The 19,255-nt window shown below is 48.3% G+C and overlaps 1 protein-coding gene across 4 annotated transcripts in view; it reads right to left on the bottom strand.

Annotated features, from left to right (window-relative positions):
- Window positions 1-11,385, bottom strand: part of MRAS (muscle RAS oncogene homolog) — a 54,887-nt gene extending 43,502 nt beyond the window's left edge. Inside the window, exon 1 of one of the 4 annotated variants that reach the window (XM_012451124.3) lies at window positions 10,972-11,385. The gene's annotated coding sequence lies outside the window, so the exon portion shown is untranslated. Of the gene's footprint in view, window positions 1-9,932; window positions 9,952-10,276; window positions 10,364-10,537; window positions 10,554-10,971 lie in introns of those variants that run through there. The other 3 variants (XM_012451125.2, XM_012451126.2, XM_012451127.2) reach the window with 3 other exon arrangements.
- Window positions 11,386-19,255: the final 7,870 nt, after the last annotated feature.

The following is a 19,255-nucleotide window of genomic DNA, read 5'->3' as shown; positions in this document are numbered from 1 at the left end:
TCAGTCTCCATGTTTAAAAAGTAACCAGACTGCAGAGAGACGGACTGAAGCCAAATAAAAGGGAAACTTCCTGAAAACGAGGCAGGCATGGCAATAAGTGCGGGCTTTTCCTCTGCAAAGGTCTGTGAAGCAGACTCGGAGGAAGGAGGACTGGCCACCTAGCTTTGGAGTGGAGAACCGGGCTGGAGGTGGGTGGGATGGCTTCTCAGGGACCCTTCCAATCCCAGGGTTTTAAGCCCACTCAGCTGGAAAGGCAGAAAGCCACTTTTCACATCTCCCTCCCCAAGTCCTAAACGACTGCTGCATTTTTCCCCCTCAGTAACCAGCCTGGCTGCTCCACTCCTGCAGGGCAGGGCCTGTCCAAAGGTCAGTACTGGCTGGGGGGCCTGGGGAGAGCTTTCCACCCCTCTGCTTTCTACATATAGCACTTTTATAAAATGTCATGAATGAAAGTCTCTCTGCTAGCTGTATAACTTTGGCCTAATGAAAATCCTGTCTGTGCAAAACTATCGTTAGTGGGTGGTAGCAGCCACCAGCTGGCGGTGGAACCAGGCTGGGCCCTGTGGCCAGGCGTGATCATTATATGACCGTTTATTAAGCCCTGACCACATGCTAAGCACCTTACATATACTCCCCTGACACCCACTGCACCCCAGACTGCATGAGATTACTATCAGGGTCTCCCAAAGCACCCAGCTGTCGGCCTTGACAGCATCTTGTGTGCTGACATTTAACTGCTTATTTACGATGTAATGCGTCTTCCCCACTAAACCGTCACCTCCATGTGGGCAGAGTCCACCCTCTGTTCTATTCTCCATGGTATCTCCAGTGCTCAGTACATGTCTGGCACAGAGAAGGTACTCAGTAAATACTGTCAATCTATATTATCTCCAATCCTTACATTACAAAATGTTCTACCAGGAAAGGGAAAAAATTAACACCTGGCTTTGCCCTGGTCATTAGGAGAAAACTGACGTGGTCTGGCTAGTAATAATGACAGCTTAATAATCCCAGAGCTTCTGCTGGTTCTTACTGTAGGTAAAGGTATAGGTCTAGAGTGCATAATTCTTATTTAGACGAGTTCTTTAATGGCCCCTTTATATCTTTTTTTTTTTTTTTTTTTTTTTTTTTGAGACAGAGTCTTGCTCTGTCGCCCAAGCTGGAGTGCAGTGGTGCAATCTTGGCTCACTGCAGCCTCTGTCTCCTGGGTTCAAGCAACTCTCCTGCCTCAGTATCCCAAGTAGTTAAGGCACACGCCACCAGGCCTGGCTAATTTTTGTATTTTTTTAGTAGAAATCGGGTTTCATCATGTTGGCCAGGCTGGTCTCAAACTCCTGACCTCAAATGATCCACCCACCTCGGCCTCCCGAAGTTGGGGGATTACAGGCGTGAGCCACCACACCCAGGCCCCTGTACATCTGACAAGGGCAGCCCACAGCCTAGTCTAAGATAGATTTAATCTTTGTTCTGCAATCAGAAGTAATGGAAATTTGGAGTTTTCAGAAGGTCTGGGGGAAAGTGTCCAGGAAAATCGGTCCCTGGAAAATAGCAGTAAACCAGGTTTGAGGAGACAGCCACAGAGATGTTCTCCAAGGGTGTGGCCAAGCAAGGGGAGGATGTCTGACATTCATTTTTAACTTCTGCCCTGATCTGGGCTGCAGACAACCCCCTTCTTAAAGGCCCTTGGTGAATGCCTATTATATACAATAGTAGTGGCTTAGGGGATGAAGAAGCCAACCTTACTGTATGCATGTCGGGCCAAGTGGAGTGGAGGCCAGACGGTCAATGGGCATGGTCCATACCCTGAAATCTTCAGAATACTGCAGATGGGGAGGGTTTTCATCAATACTTGGGCGATTTTTAAAGAAAACAAATGATACCCTCAGAGAATTTCTATAAGGAGAAAATCCTTTGGAAGAATTAAGAAATACTGGGGGATGCACCTCCCCATTTCCATGTCAGGTTAGAGCCTGACCCAGTGAAACTGGACTAGAGAAGAAAGGGCACAGAGTGTGGCTGGGACATCCTCCCATTACAGATATGGAAGAGGAGGCTACAGAGGTAGAGACTCACACAGACAAGTAGTGGGGCAGAAATTGAAAGTCCCTGAGTCCCCAGGCTGCCAACTCTGTAGCCCAGCTGGGTGGCCTCAGACCCCTCCCTGCCTGAACACCAGGCACTGCCAGAGACCCTGCTTGGGGCAAGGGAGGCCCCACCTTCTCCTTCCACACAAAGCAGCTCTCCCAGCCCTGCCCATCTTTCCTATTTACCCACCCCAACCCTAAATAGAAAAAGTCCCTGTTAAATGCTCTATTAGAATAGTTATTTTGTTGAAGTGCCAAGTGACCTGCTCCTCCTGCTCCCCACTTTCCATCCCTCCAGCCATCCCCAGTTGGGAGTCCAGAAATAAAACAAAGGCTTTGTTTCTTTATTTTGATTTCCTCCTAAAATCTCAAACATGCAGGAAACACCCACCCTGCCCCAGATAAGTGGACTCAGGCAGCTGTCCACTGCAGGGGGGTTCGGGGGGATGGGTCAGTGAATAGGGGTGGATGGGAAGGCTGTGATGCCAGCTGGCCTTAACTGCTTGGGAGTACCAGGGCACCTGGCCTCTCCCGGGCTGGACTTCCTCAGTGGGAGCATGAGACGGGCTAGCCCTTCCAGCTCTGCCCCAGGAACCTCAACCTGAGGAATGTGGGTGGGGAGGGAAGGCTGAGAAGCCCTATCTCATAGAGGTTTTTAAAAATATATGCCCCCAAGGCTTTGGGGCCATGATCTCACCCTTCTTCCATCATCTCTTAATAAAGCAGACATTGAAAGAAGACCACGCTAGACTTGTGAGAGCGGTGTTGGCCAAGAAAGACAGCTTTGCCTGTCTCCTGAGCCTCCATTTCCAGTGGAGTGAAAATATAAAGAGATGAATTTGTGGGTTCTCTAAAAAGGGAGCATTTTCAAGAAGACATGTTAAAATTCTAAAGGATTAGGGAAAAAAATCTAAACTGAACTAAAATTAATTTTGCCTTTGAAATGAATACATAATGCTTTTGAGGGACAACAACCTGTCACCAACACCCCTTCATAAATGGTCAGCTCCTAAAGGGGTGGGGGAAGTCTCCTGAATCCACTCGACTAGCAATCTCCCCACAGATCCACATGCCCACAAATACTTTTACATTTAATCTGTGCACTTGGTATACTAGGGACAGCCTTATATACAGCATGCCAAGTGGTTTCTTTTTAAACCCAAACTTGTCTTTTAAAAGGTATGGCTGTAAGTATAACACATATGTAAATTTCTGTATAATCGCATAGGCACTGGTTGTATAATACGTTCAACTGCCTTCACTGATATGGCTTCTATTACAAAATAAGCCCCAATAAAGCTGGGCCTTCTGAGGTCCCCCAGCACCCAGTCTTTGCTGACCTTTGTGGCATCTCCATCAGAATGAGGGAAAAAGATCTGGTGTTGTTCTTTTTTATTTTTATTTTTTGAGACAGTCATTCTCTGTCGCCCAGGCTGAAGCACAGTGGCGTGATCTTGGCTCACTGGAACCTCCACCTCCCGGGTTCAAGCAATTCTCCTACCTCAGTCTCTGGAGCAGTTTGGCCTACAGGCACGCACCACCATACACAGCTAATTTTGTATTTTTAGTAGAGACGAGGTTTCACCATGTTGGGCAGGTTGGTCTCGAACTCTTGATCACAAGTGATCCTCCTGCCTTGATCTCTCAAAGTGCTGGGATTACAGGTATAAGCCACCGCGCCCAGCCTAGTAGTGTTATTCTTTAGGGGCAACTCAGGGAAAGAAAATGTTTCAAGACATACTCAGCACTTAATGAAGAGGACTTGCAGTCCCCCGCAGGTCCCCACTTTCTTGGTCCTCAATAGTGACCGACAAGAATTTGCCCTGGATAAGGATGCCTTTCCACAAGTTTTTGAATCTTTCTGCACAGCTTTAAAAAGCAGTACTTTACTCACTGTTCTAACTCATGGAAAGCTACATGCAAACAGGATCACGTAAGGTTTCAGCTCAGGAGTCAATCAGTGGGTGGAAAGGAGAAGGCTGCAAACAGTCAGGTGAGAAGCTGCGTCCTGTCATCATGGAGAGTTTCCATCTGCAGCTGCTGGCTCTGCCGCCTTGCTCCTGCTCGGCAGAGAAGGACCCAGTACCAGGCACCTGGTTTTTTCTGTGAAAGCTTCCGGAAGGGAAAGCTGTGAAGTTATGGATTAGAAAGTACTCCATCATACTTTAGTCTCCTTCTCTTAAAGTAATCCTATACCTTAGAATATAAAATGTATTTTGTGTCCAGGTGTGGCAGCTCATGCCTATAACCCCAGCACTTTGGGAGGTCAAGGTGGGAGGATCGCTTGAGGCCAGGAGTTCGAGATGAGCCTGAGCAACAAAGGGACATCCTATCTCTACAAAAACTTTTTTAAAAATTAGATGGGCATAGTGGCACATGCCTATACTCTCAGCTACTCAGGAGGCTGAGGCAGGAGGACGGCTTGAGCCCAGGAGTTCGAGGCTGTGATAAGCTATGATGGCTTCACTGCATTCCAACCTAAGCAACAGAGTGAGACCTCACTGCTAACAATAACAGCAACAACAAACTATTTTGTTATCATTGTCATCTAGTTATAAAAAGAGAATTATGTTTTCTCTCTCTTCCAAATATACAAACTTACCATTAATATTACGGTTCAGTTTAGGCAGCTAAGACTAAACCATGCTCTGGAGCCTGGCTAAACCCACAATGGTCAACACAAGTATTTGTGAGGATGGATGAACTTCTCTGATAAAGGTCACAGCCAAAAACACACACTCTCCCCAGAGTGGCTTCTCCCCAGTGTGTCAGAAGCAGCAAAAGGCTCTTCAGTCCAGGGAGGCCCATTGGCAAAGTCATCACATTAACTGAGGACAGGAAGCCCCCAGAGAGAGTCAATATATGAAAACTCAGGAGCAACACTCCCAAAAGCCCACTGCAGGCTGAGGTTGGGCCCAAACTGGCCAGGCCAAAGAATGAGGGGTCTGGTTCTAAGTCCAGCCCTACTGTGAAAAGGCTCGAGTGCAGACAAAATGGTCACACCTGTTCATTTTGGGTAATGGGTACCTGGTATTTGTTATATTATCCTTTACGTTTTTCTTTTTCAAAATTAAAAAAAAAAAGGGCACAAATGATTTAGGGGTTCATTTGTGACTTAAAGATTGATGACAGTCAGGGAAGACTCCTGCCAGCTAGGCACTCACTGCCTCTGTTTGCCAGCCAGCGTCTTCTGTACCCCTGCGGCTTTGTGCACAGGCTGCTCCACCCTCACTCCCTGTGAGGTCTTTGCCCACTGCACACTGATTATGTAGAGCCACACACCTCCATGGGATATGTCCCCTAAGCACCAGGAGAGAAGGGATTGCATTTTTGGTCATCCAGTGCTGGGAACAGCACAGTGTAACAGAAGGAGCATGTGCTTTAGGAAGAGACAGACCATGGCCAGACTCCTTCCCGACTCTGCTTCTCAGGTTATGACTGTGGGTGACCTACTTAACCTCCTTAAGCCTCGGTTTCCACATCTATAAAAGGTTAACCGCATCTAACAAAATTGTTTGAGGCTTAGAGATAGCGAATATAAAGTATACGGTAAAGGGTCCAGCCCACAAGTCTTTGCTGAAGGAAAGATGGATGGAGAGATGGATCAATGAATGGACGGGTGGGTAGATGGAAGAAAGGACAGACATACGGAGGGGCCGTTTTTAAACCATGACACTTGAAGAGCAGTGGAAGAAAGTAAAGCTGCTCATGCTGGAGAAAAGTAGGACTGCCAAAGGTTCATGTGGGACACACCTAGTGGGACAGGTTAAGGGGAGAAGGGACCGAACTTCCCAAGAATGAGAGAATCCCCAAATGCAGTGGACTGACTCAAAGGGTAGCAAACATTGTGTCTCTAGAAGGGTCCAGGTGGGGTCAAAGACACACCCCTAATGGGCTGTCAGGCAGGGAAGAACTCTCCTGCTGAAAGTTTCCCAGCCTTTCCTCAAGGAGTCACTCACATTTGGGCCATATTTGTCTACTATTATACTATGACTACCTTAATCTGAAAACCACCATGTTTAAAAATTTTGCTATATTTTTTAACTTAAAATATTTCACTAGCCTTAATCTGAGCAAAATACCCATTAAAAAAACCCATTTGTTGTGATGTCTGTATTTTTATAATACATTTAAATAAACCAGTATGTAACTATTAAAATGAAAGACACTGTATTGCACCTAAAATCATCTTCCTCACCACTATGAGAAATGTGCTCTACTGGGTGTGACTCAACTTAATGCACTCAGGGGGCTCCTTCTGGGTCTAGGATTCTGTCCTCTGAAGGTTGCTTGAATACTGGTAAGGCTCTTCATTCTTCTGGCCCTTTCTGGCCTCCCAAGCATATTTTCATTTGTGCATTTTATCTAATCCCCATGACGACGATGAGGACTGGGCAGAGAAGTCACAGATGGAGCCTGGGCCTGTGCAGCACAGGACCCAGACAAGGCCCTATAGATAGACACCGAGGCCGGAACCAGAGCTCCCAACTCTCCACCCACCTTCCTTTGTCTGGCCGCTACACGCTGCACAGCCAAATTCATTCTTGGGACTCTCCAAAATCTCACTAGCAACACAACCCATATGTAAGTCATATTGTTTTATCCCTCAAGGTAGCCTGATACCAGGACCATGAACCTCTGAGACTCAGAATGTCACCTCAGCACCCAGTGATGACCCACATTGTCATGCAGCAGGCCCCACCTAGTGAAGCTACTAAGAATATTAAGGACAATAACAGGGACGTTAAGAAGCAAAATACAAAAAAATGTATTTGTATATATAATATATAACCAAAAAAAAAAACAATATGGATTGGACTAGAATATAAAAAATATTTTTTAACATAACAACAACAAAAAGAAGCAAAACACACATTGCTGCTTCATGACTCCTACAAGAGGAATGCTTGCAGAAAGCTGTCTTAGATCACGCTGGCCGACTAAACAGCCCTAGGGGCTGAGTGGTGCGGGCAAGGGCAAGGAGGGCCAGGGTGGGGTCTCTGGAAATAGGTGGAACCAGCTGCATCACACAGGTAGCGGGAATGCTACTAGAGAACAAGAGATGGGGCGCCATGGAATGCGTGGCGAGTGCAGCGTGGTCTCCACCTCGGCCTGAACGTCATCACCTCTGCTGTAGCATGAGAAAGCACCAGCACTGACCTCTTTGTCAGACCCACTGGCTGACTGCATAGTCTTCAACTCACAGGCTGGGCAATGGTAGCTGTCCCACTCTAGATGTGGCCCCCATCTCTGCCCTCTCAGACCGCAATGGAGTGGCATGCTGACTTGGCTGCACAATGGGCTCACAGAATAGGTCCGCCATGAACATCAGGGAAGTCACGTGCCTTCAGACCAGAGACAGGTAAGCTGGGATCCAGGGCTGGTTTTTAGAGATCCATGAATCCCCTGAATTATATGTCCAACTTTGTACATCAGTGTTTCCGGGGCTTCTCATCAGCATATGAAAGAGGCTATGACTCAAGAAGACAAAACCTGTAACTCTGAACTCCAGACCCTCAGCCTCTGTGGTTACCTGTCCCATGCAGGAACTTGCTGGAAGTGGCACTGATATCCCATTCCTGTGTACAGAGATCTTACAAGGGCAGAGAGCATCTTTGGGAGACCTGAGCTCTGCTTAATCTTATTGTTATTTGGGTTTTGTTACTTGCAGCCAAAAGCATCCCCACTGATGCGGTACTACAGGGCTCAGAGGCATGAGCCAAGACTTAGGAGGGCTGGCAGGGCCTCAGAGTCCGGCAACAAAATTCCTCTCAAAGCCTGAATTCTCTGCTCTGTCCCTAGACAATGGGTACCTGTCAGGTGTCCCAGGTCTCAGGGAACTCCTCCAGCTTCTTTCTTTTTCCCCATCTCCAGATAAAGATGACTGTACCTTTTATGACTGCCCAGGGCCTGGCAGATGCAGAGCCTCTGGAACTCAAAGCAACACCCTCTGGACACTTAAGAACATTCCAGCATCATACAAGGATGGGTTCCCATTCAGTTCACGTGAGTATGCTTGTACAAACCATACAATGTTCCTGAGCAGGTATGTTTTCAATTGCTTTCAGGGAGATGCACTCTGTATGGGCACATTTCATTGGCAGAACAGATTACAATGATTAAATCAGATAAGAAATATATTATGGAGACCACGTGTCCCTGAGAACTCACTAGATCCAGGAGGCTGGTCAACATGTGATTCTGACTGAGGTTAGGACCAGTCATCCTAGGAGGCTAATTTATCAGAGATCAACAGTCATTCCTGATTCCAGGTGATCACTAGAGCTCAGGAACCAAACCAACCCCATGGGTAACTAACTTGTTACTTTTTTTTTTTTTTTTGAGACAAGGTCTTGCTCTGTCACCCAGGCTGGAGTGCAGCGGCGTGATCATGGCTCACTGCAACCTCTGCCTCCTGGGCTCAAGCAATCCTCCTGCCTCAGCCTCCAGAGTAGCTAGGACTACAGGTGTATGCCACCAGGCCAGGCTAATTTTTGTAGGGATGGAGTTTCACTATGTTGCCCTGGCTGAACTTGTCACTTTATAAGTAGCTCAGATGTGAAATACCAGTAGCTAGAGCTAATAATAACATAAAAGTTAAACTGTCACAAGATGTCTTATGTAGGTGAAAATAGAGGTGGAAACTAGCAATTGTCTTACAGAGGAGCAAAGCTGACAGCGCTGGAGACAATGGCTTGCTTCACCAGAGGGCCTTGACTATTCCTACCCCCTGCCTTTAGGAAATGCCGAGGTCACATCTGGGGGGTCAGTTTCCACCAGAGCACGAGGCTTGCTCAACACCTCCCTCCCCAGAGGCTGGCAGACCTCAAAAACCCCAGAGCATGAAAGCCCCATGCCTTCCACCCTGGCAGAAAAAGGACGAACTACACAGAGAGAAGCTAACTGACTGCTGGGCAGTGTGAACAGACCCAAGGGTGAAAATCATTGCCCCAAACATTTTCAGCCTCAGTCAGCAGGGACATGTGATTTACAGGAAATTAGGAGGTTTACAAAATGTTAGCAGCTCAAGTTTCTTCTCTGGGAAAAGAAGCAGGAGAAGCTCTAAGAACTATAACCGAGAAAGTGCTTTGTTCACTGCTAAGCTTCTGACACGAGTCAGTTATTAATACTCACAGCTCACTGCCTCACACTTCAACCCACCAGTGAATGTCTATAGTGAATGATTATAAAACCATATATTATAAAACTCTAACACAGGCTGCACCAAAGCCTTCCCAAACCCAGGACAGCCACGTGGCCAAAAGCACGGACTTCGGATATGATCTTGGGCAAGCTGTTGGCTCTTTCTCTTACCCCAGGTCCTCCATCCTTTATAATAAACAAAATCTTTCTGGAGGTGTCTTGTCAAATGATGAGCAAATCCACTTCAAGTGCCTGGTCTTTGTAAGCCCTCTTGGTTGCTGTTATTACAGCGGAGCTTCAGAGCTCTTAATTCATATCTCCATCTTACTCCTGCTGCCAGAAAAACCTCTGGAGGCCACGATTCTGAGTCTTGTCAGCCACCCTCTCTGGTCAGGTCCAGGGCAGAGTGGGTCCTGGAGGAGCAAGGCCAGGGAGGTTTCACACCATCAGGGGCCACTGGGGAGAAGGGGCAATGCCAGAGCTCTATGATCAAGGCCCCAGTGGTCTTGATGGCCTTTGTCCGCCTCTCCAGACTCCACTTTGTCCCAGGCCAGAACAGACCTCAGCTCCAGCCAGAGTCTAGCTGGGTGTCCAGTGTCCATCCTGTGGCCAGACATCTATGGGGCTTTCCCTCACCTCCCACTCTGGAGTAGGGACCCCTAGGGGCTCCCACAACCCGTGGGCTTACCAGATCTCAGCACTTACCACACTGGCTTGTCACTCTGTGCTCCTGCCTTCCCCACGGGGCAGGACTGGCACCCTGTCTGACGCCCCAGCCAGGTCAGTTCAGTGTATGAGCCCAGGCCCTCGTTGTGACCACAGCTCCAGCTCCCCAAACCTCCGGGAGCCGTGAAGGGTTGTTTATGAAGAGGCTGCGTTTTATTATTCAGATGAATTTGTCAACTCCCTGGCGGATTCCTCCTCCCGTTAACGCCATCTTAAGGAGGGGAGGTAGAGAAAGAGCTCCCCACTCCTCCCACCCCGTCCTGCCGCCCATCTATACCCGCCGGTTTCTCGCTGAGGCAGCCAAGGAACCCAAGGGTGATTACCATGAAAGGGTCTCTTTGAGCGGCGCGCGCAGGCCCTCCCCACTGGGGTCTCTGTCGTGGCCGATTTCCCGGACGCACACCGTTACGCTGGAGCCCGCGATGGGGGCAAAACGCCACGCACAGCCGTTCCCACAGCGCACCCCGCAAGCGGAGAGCGCGGCGGAGTCCGGAGGGCCACACCTCCCGCCCCGGAACAAAGCGACGGCTGGGGGAGGCGGCGCGGCCGGACCCCCTCCCCTCCAAGGCCGCCGGACCACTCACCGCGCGCTCCGGCCCCGGCTCGGCTCCGGCACTCAGGCCGCCCCCTGCTAGCCTGCGCCGGTGAGGAGGCAGCGCCGCGGCCGCCGGGCCCCGCGGCCGCCGGACTGAAGGCTCCTCGCCAGCCGGCCGCTCCAGTCCGTCCCCGCCCCGGCGCCTCCTTAAAGCGACCGCGCCGCCAGCGTGCGCCCCGAGCGCCTGGCGCTCCGCGCATTCCTTATATTGCCACAGCGCCTGCTAAAAATAGAGCGCCGCGGCTGGGGAGCCCGGGCCGGGTGCCCGGACCCCGTTGCCGCCGCGTGCACCCCGGCCCCGAGGACGCACGGCCTGCGAAATCCAGCCCACCCATGCCGAATCCCCTGGGCCCGGCAGGGCGCGCGAGCGAACCAGGGGCTGGGGTCGGCGCCGCCGCCTCCCCCGCGGCCCCGCGCACTTACCCGAGTCCGACCTGTGGCGCCCGGGAGCTGGCTTTAAGGTGGACGCTGAATGGGAATTCGCCCCGGCCTCTTTAAGAGCCTCTGCGCTCCAACCTTTAAATCTCCGCTCCGGCCCGGCCAACTTCTGAGCCTACGGACGCTCTCCAGTCCTAGGCGAGCCTCCGCCGCCACCTTAGCCGCATTCCCTTCGAATCCGGAGACGTCTTTCTTCCCGATCCTGCCCCAGCGTCTCTTCCCCTAGGCTTTCTTGGTGCACCGTTCCAGGGCCCAAACTTCGTTGGGATGGATGCGACGGGGACTGGCGACAAGCGTGCACCATTTCATTGTTTCAGTTCCGCTAACTCTCTCCAGCGGCGTCATTTTCCCCCGTTAAAAAAATCAAGATATAATTCAACACCATAAAATTCCACCTTTTGAAGTGTACTATTCAAGCTGGAAGCGGTGGCTCACGCCTGTAATCCTTACACTTTGGGAGGCGGAGGCGGGTGAATCGCCTGAGGTCAGGAGTTCAAGACCAGCCTGGGCAACAGGGTGAAACCCCATCTCTGTGAAAAAATCAGCCCGGCGGGGTGACACGTGGCTGTAATCCCAGCTACTCGGGAGGCTGAGGCAGGAGAATCACTTGAACCCGGGAGGCAGAGGTTGCAGTGAGCCGAGATCGCGCTCTAGCCTGGGCAACAGAATGAGACTCTATCTTAAAAAAAAAAAAAAAAAAAAAGAAGTGTACAATTCAGTGGTGTTTAGCATATTCACCAAGTTGTGCAACCATAACCATGAGCTAATTCCAGAACATTTTCACCACTTCCTACTCCCCAGGGTGTCCCGTCCCTGCAAAAAACAAACTTTCCCCCTCCTCCCCACTCCCCCTTCCCCCTCAACCCCGCAAAATAAACTGCCCATTAGCAGTCACTCCTCATTCACCCCTCCCCCTGCCTCTGGGAACCACTAATCTACTTTCAATCTCTTTGCCTATTCAGGACATTTTCTATAAATGGAATCATACAACATGTGGCCTTTTGTGACTAGCTTCTTTCAGTAAACAATGTTTAATGATCTATTCATGATGTAACATATAGCAGTACTTTATTCCTTTCTGTGGCTGAGTAATATTTCACTGTATGTCTATACCTTTTGTTTATCTGTGCATCACTTGATGAATATATAGGTTTCTGTTTTGGGGCTACTGTGAATAAAGCTGCTATGAATATTCATGTACAAGTCTTTGTATATGAACATATGTTCTTCTTTCCCTTGGGTATATACTTAAGAGTGGAATTGCTGGATCATATGTTAACTCTATCTTTAACTTTCGAAGGAACTGCCAAACCGTTTTCCAAAGCAGTTGCACCATTTTACATTCCCACCAACAACGCATGAGGGCTCCAATATCTCCACATCCTTGCAAACGCTTGTAATTGTGTGTCTTTTTTCATTATAGCCATCCTATTGGGGGCGAAGTGGCATCCCATTGTGGTTTTGATTGTCAGCATCATTTCTGAGGACATTCTTTCTGTGGGTGGACCTCACTGACTTAGAACCAGCTTTACATGTCCAGAGAACCCACTCCCTTCCCAGGTTTGCCCCAGGCCTAAGGGAGCCTCACAGCACTGCTGACCCTGCCTGCCATGCTGAGGCTCTCAATCCCATGCAGGCTTCTGTTGGCATCCCAGCCACCCATGCAGCCATTTGAAGAGAGCTGCTGTGCACCCCCTGTGCCTCCATTCCCACTGCTGCTCCAAAGGCCCTGTAGACTCCAAGAGTCCCCAGGGAAGGGGACAGCAGGCTGGGTGCCATCAAGAGTATCTTTCCTTAGCAGTAGGGAGTAAAAGACCTGGTTGGGGAGAAGGCTTGAGGGACAGTAGTTTACTTCGACTGGCTAGTCTTGCCCCAGAACCTGACTCCCTCAACCCCCTCCATTTACCATAGAACTTGGGAAGGTGGGCAGGGATCTGTGCATCCTGGTGGTCTGTCGCCCCCTCATGGGTTCCCCATGTTAAGAGATGTCCTCTCTTGTGCCCTGACTGGCACAGGACCCTGACCCATTGCCCTCAGCTTGAGCTGAGACAACATCTACACAAGAGTCAAAGCAGTGTCTGTATACTGCTTTCATACACATATCTATAATAAACCTCTTCTCGGAAATGGAACTTAAACAGCTTATAGTCATACCCAGGTACCTGGGTTTCTCTGATTCTCTCTCTTTTTTTTTTTTTTTTTTTTTTTTTTTTTGGGATAGGGTCTGGCTCTGTCACCCACACTGTAATGCAGTGATGTGATCATAGCTCACTACAGCCTCGACCTCCCAGGCTCAAGATATCTTCTTTCCTCAGCCCCCTGAGTAGCTGGGACTACTACTACATGTGCACACCATGTCTGGCTAATTTTTGTATTTTTGTAGAGATAGGGTTTCGCCATGTTGCCGAGGCTGGTCTCAAACTCCTGGGACTCAAGCGATCCACCTACCTGGGGCTCCCAAAGTGCTGGGATTACAAATGTGAGACACAGTGCTTGACCTACCTGGGATTCTCTAATGGTGAGATTAAATCTTGCAGGTTGTGGCACTTTGGGAGGCCGAGGCGGGCTGATCACCTGAGGTCAGAAGTTCAAGACCAGCCTGGTCAACATGGTGAAATCTCGTCTCTACTAAAAAAAAAAAAAAAAATAGAAAAATTAGCCAGGCACGGTGGCAGATGCCTGTAATCCCAGATACTCGGGAGGCTGAGGCAGGGAGAATTGCTTGAACTGGGAAGGCAGAGGTTGCAGTGAGCCGAGATCGCATCACTGCACTCCAGCCTCAGTAACAGAGCAAAACTCTCTCTCAAAAAAAAAAAAAAAAAAATCTTGCAGATTGTGATTGGGGATGGGCTGTTCCATTTGAGCTGCCTCCTCTGCTCTTTGAACCTTGAAATACAGTTGTGGCTCAGTTGCTGGCAAATGGGGGCTTAGAAAACAGAGCCACTGAGCAGAAAAGCTTCATTCATCCAGTAAACACTGCCAGAGCATCTACTGAGTACCGGGCGCCGGGGCAGAGACCTGCCTTCAAGCAAGCTGAGTGTCAACTGAGGGGCAAGTGGTGTGGAAAAGAGAAGCAAAGGGCCTGTAGGATACCAGAGGAAGGGCACCTGACCCAATATGGGGAGGAAGCGAATGCCAAGGGAAGGACTTCTGTGAGAGCTGATGGCTGAGCCACATCTGGGAGGGACAAATAACAATTAGCTAGGCTGAGAAGGCAAGGAAAAAATCTTACACGCAGAAGCATGATTGAGCTGAAGTCTCCAAAATCCCTGGCAGATCTGCCTGACTGATCAGGTGTGTCTGAGGCATGGCAGAAGGCCAGACTCCTAGCCAAAAACCCAGGCAGGGCTCAGGCCGAAATTTAATGCACAGAGGTCCAAGGCCAGCCACAGGGCCAGGAGCCAATTTCTGGCTAAGGTCAGAGCCACTGTGCTGACCCAGAGCAGGAAAAACAAACACATTTCATCCACTGCAGCACATCCTGCACTTGCCTCTCTGCCCTGAGGCTTGCTGAGTGCCATGCCTCAGAGCCGATCCAAACTAGGGCCTGGCTCAGCAGCAAACCTGGAGGCTGGGACCTTGGGGCTGGAAGTCAACCAGGTCATTGTGGCCCAGCTTTCCTCTGAACTCCCAACTTCAGGCCAGGCGCGGTGGCTCGCGCCTGTAATCCCAGCACTTTGGGAGGCCAAGGTGGGTGGATCACCAGAAGTCAGGAGTTTGAGACCAGCCTGACCAACATGGCGAAACCCCACCTCTACTAAAAATAGAAAATTAGCCTGGCATGGTGGCACATGTCTGTAATCCCATCTGCTTGGGAGGCTGAGGCAGGAGAATTGCTTGAACCCAGGAGACAGAGGTTGCAGTGGGCCGAGATCGCACCATTGCACTCCAGCCTGGGAAACAAGAGTGAAACTCTGTCTTAAAAAAAAAAAAAAGAACTCCCAGCTTCAGTGTTTTCTGTAAGGGTAAAAGTAGCTGTGAGTTTCTGAGCCCTCACAGCGTGCCTGACACCAGACATAGTGATGGTTCTGCCCACCTCCCAGCGATCCTGTGCTGAAGGTCATCTGAACCCTGTCTTAGATAGAAGGAGACTGTGAGCCCCATCTCACACAGCTGGTACAATGAGAGTCAGGCTCTTCTGCCACAAAGCCTATACTCTTCTCCCATGCCAGGTGGCTTTGATGGGCAGGTCAGTTGTGTGTGTTTGGTGTTGTGGAGCAGGGAGAAGGTGAATAGGAGACCAGTGTTCATTCTAGTTACAGGCCTGCGGCTGGAATTAGATCTTTCGGTGACCCTGAGGCACCAACCATGGGCTAGCAAAAGAACTTTGCCCGCACCACCCATGCTTATTCATCCCCTCAGCTGACCCTTCTGTGCTAAGTACAAGGCCTGTCTTCCCCTGGGCTGCCCATGACGTAATGGCAAGAACTTATACTCTGCTTTCAGAGTTTTCATGGACTTTACCAGTCCAGGTCCAATCACGTCTCATCTTTAGCCCTCCCTGCTGCCCTGCTGTGGTTTGAATGTCGCTTCCAAAACTGAAGTTGAAATCAATTGCTAGAGGTGGGGCCTTTCAGAGGTGATTAGGTCATGAAGGCTCTGCCCTCATGAATTGATTAATACCATTGTTGTGGGAATGGGTTAGTATCACGGGGAGTGGGTTCCTGATAGAAGATAAATTTGGTCTAATTTTCTCTCTGTCTCACCCTAGCTTCTGCCTTCTGCCGTGGGAGGGCCCTCACGAGATGCCAATGCCATGCTCTTCAACTTCCCAGCCTCCAGAACTGTGAGCCAAATAAATCTCTTTTCTTTGTAAATCACCCAGTCTATGTTATTGTATTATAGCAGCGGAGGGGTATGGACTAAAACACAGCCCTTCACACCCACCACCTCCTCCAGCCTCATTAGCAAGTAGGCCTCATAAGGTTTTCTTCTCTGCTACTTACAGTTCATTCCTCACACGGGCTCACTCTTGCTATCTGGGGCCAGAAAAGCAGCTTCCAATCAATCTCCTTCCCATTAACAGCCAAACTTCTCCAAAAGTTGTCCATACTCAGCTCATATGTTTGCTTCTGATAATGTTTGTTTTTCTCCCCTTGGCTCTTACTCCATTTAAACTAAAGTCCAGTGGCTTTTAAACATTGTGGGCTGCAATCTATAGGAAGAAATAGGTTTTATACTGCAAACCAGAACACACACACACACACAAACACACACACACACGAAACAAAAGTTAATGTTAGCATGACCTACTAAATCAATTTTGTGCCCCATTAATGGATTGTAACCTACAGTTTGAAAAACATTGTTCCGTATTTTGACGCCTAGAGCCTCCAGGTAGTGATAGTGTAGCAGAAATTTGTCAAGGAAAAAAAAAAGTCAAATCTAAAATACTGAAACACATGCTAGAGACAACAGTTTAAAGAGGAAAGTTTTGAGTTTCAAAAGCCTAGGCGATTTCCTTTTCTAGATAGGATTTAATAGGCTGTGGCAGGCTAACACTCCTACTGCAACAAAATGAGACGAGGCTCCCAGCTGTTCCACCATCCCCGGGACATTTGTCAGTTTGGGGCACTTGCTAATGATCAAGTTTGCATAGCAGGAGGACCTGTATGTAATGGAAGAAAGGGAAACCAGCAAAGCTTTTAGTGGTCACAGGTGCTAGAATGACGAATTAGAACATGGGACCTTTAAACACACCACCAATTTTCTGAACCTGACATTTGCTGAGTTCTGCACCTAGGAATGCATCTAAAAGCAGAATAGGGCTGGATGCAGTGACTCATGCCTGTAATCCCAGCACTTTGGGAGGCTGAGGCGGGAGGATCACTTGAGCTCAGGAGTTCAAAACCAACCTGGGCAACACAGGGAGACTCCATCTCTACAAAGAAAAAAATAAAACTTAGCCAGACGTGGTGGTGTGCACCTGTGGTCCTAGCTACTCAGGAGGCTGAGACAAGAGAATCACTTGGGCTGGGGAGGTCAAGGCTGCAGTGAGCTCTGACTGTGCCACTGCACTCCAGCCTGGGCAACAGAGCAAGACCCTGTCTCAAAAAAACAAAAGGCTGAAATATTTGGCCAAGCACAGTGGCTCATGCCTGTAATCCCAGCATTTTGGGAGGCCAAGATGGGCAGATCACGAGATCAGGAGATCGAGACCATCCTGGCTAACATGGTGAAACCCCATTTCTACTAAAAATACAAAAAATTAGCTGGGTGTGGTAGCACACCTGTAGTCCCAGCTACTCAGGAGGCTGAGACAGGAGAATCCCTTGAACCCAGGAGGTAGAGGTTGCAGTAAGCCTACATCGTACCACTGCACTCCAGCCTGAGCGACAGAGCAAGACTCTCTCTCAAAAAGAAAAAGAAATATTCTACAGTCCCACAATGCTTAGAAAACAAAAGTTTCCCAAGAAGGAAGGGCCTTCTCCAAACACAGAGCCAGCTCCCACCTCAAGACATTGGCCAGATCTTGAAGCTCCATGGAGACAGAATCTGGAAGCTGGACTGGGAACCTCTGAAAAGCAGAGCTGAATCTCATAGTCTTTCATGGCTGAGGATCCAGAAACCCGGCAAGGCACTCACCCAAAATCCACATGCCATGCATAGGGGTAAACCAGAGATAAACTGGAGATAGACAGATTCCAAAAACCAAAACTCAGTCCCAACCCACTTCAATCCTTCACTGGACTGATGTGATCATTCCTTACCCCCATCTGCTTAACAGAAGAAAGAGGGAACACTCTGTGAGGTAAATTACATCATCTAGAGTCTCTATCCCTCTTACATACAATGTCTACATATAGAAAAAATAAGTAGACTTGTGAAGAGGCATGAAAATATCATTCTGATAAGAGAAAAAACAGACTATAGAAGAAGACACACAGATCAACCTGATGTTGTGGTTGGTAGACAAAGGCTTTAAAATAACTAACTGTGGAGGAACTGGAACTCTCACACATTGCAGGTAGAAGTACAAATTGGTATATCTATGTATTGGTCAGGGTTTACTCAAGATACAGAAACCACACAATAATTTAAACAAGGACATTTTAATAATAAAAATAATTTAATAATTAAAAATGTATTATGTGTAAGAGGTTATTATCTAGCAAAGGGAAAAGAAAACTCTGAAGAATACAATTACAGCAGATATAAGGAACAGCATCTAGGGCTGAGGCAGAGCACCCAAGGAAAGAAGAAACCTGGATGAGGTCCTCACCTTCACATTCTACCACCAGGCTGAGATCCATACCTTGCTGAAGATGGTGATGGATGATGGAGAAGTTCATTGCAGTTCCATGCAGATGCAATTCTGTATGAATCTACAATGGTAGATACATGTCATTATACATTTGTCAAAACTCATAAAACTGTACAATACCAAGTGAACCTTAATATAAATTATTTAGATGATTATGATGCATCAATGTAAATTCATTAATTGTAACAAATATAACATTCTGGAGGAAGATGTTGATAATCCAGGAGGCTATGCATGTATGTGAGTAGGGTGTATATAGAAAATCTCTGCACCTTCCTCTCAATTTTGCTCTGAACTTAGAACTGCTCTTAAAAATACAAAAATTAAAAAAAAAAGTTTTTAAAAGGCCAAGCACAGTGGTTCACACCTGTAATCCCAGTCCTTTGGGAGGCCAAGGTGGGTGGATCACCTAAGGTCAGGAGCCAACACAGCAAAACCCCGTCTCTATTAAAAATACAAAAAAAATTAGCTGGGTGTGGTGGTGCATGCCTGTAATCCCAGCTACTTGGAAGGCTGAGGCAGGAGAATCACTTGAACTCAAGACGCAGAGGTTGCAGTAAGCTGAGATCATACCACTGTACTCCAGCCTGGGAAACACCGAGACTCCATCTCAAAAAAACAAAACAAAAAAATTTTTTTTTAAGCTGGAAGATCCTATGGACCTTGCAGTTAGCCTGGAAAGAATGTAGTAACCATCTGTATGGATAATAGTCTGATACCACCAGATGTGTATGTCCCTGAAGATGCCAGAGTAGACAGGTAATCCTCCTACAGTGCACTGGCATTAGGCAAGTCCCTTATAACTGCAAGGTAACTCCAACAAAAGGGTGTATTGGGGTGGGTGGCAAGAAACAGTACTTACCTGAGAAATTTCTGAATTTACTGATATGAAATGGAACTGCCCATGGCTTAATTTCTGACACCAGGTGGAATGAGAGTTTCTTTCTTTTTTTTTTATTTTCAGTCACCCAGGCTGGAGTGCAGTAGGGTGATCTCAGCTCACTG

Source organism: Aotus nancymaae, unplaced genomic scaffold (assembly GCF_030222135.1).
Source record: "Aotus nancymaae isolate 86718 unplaced genomic scaffold, 86718_ANA_hifiasm-v0.15.2.pri h1tg000019l, whole genome shotgun sequence".
Classification (NCBI taxonomy): Eukaryota; Metazoa; Chordata; class Mammalia; order Primates; family Aotidae; genus Aotus; species Aotus nancymaae.
The sequence above is the reverse complement of the archived record's forward strand: the minus strand, read 5'-3'. Positions and strand labels throughout refer to the sequence as shown.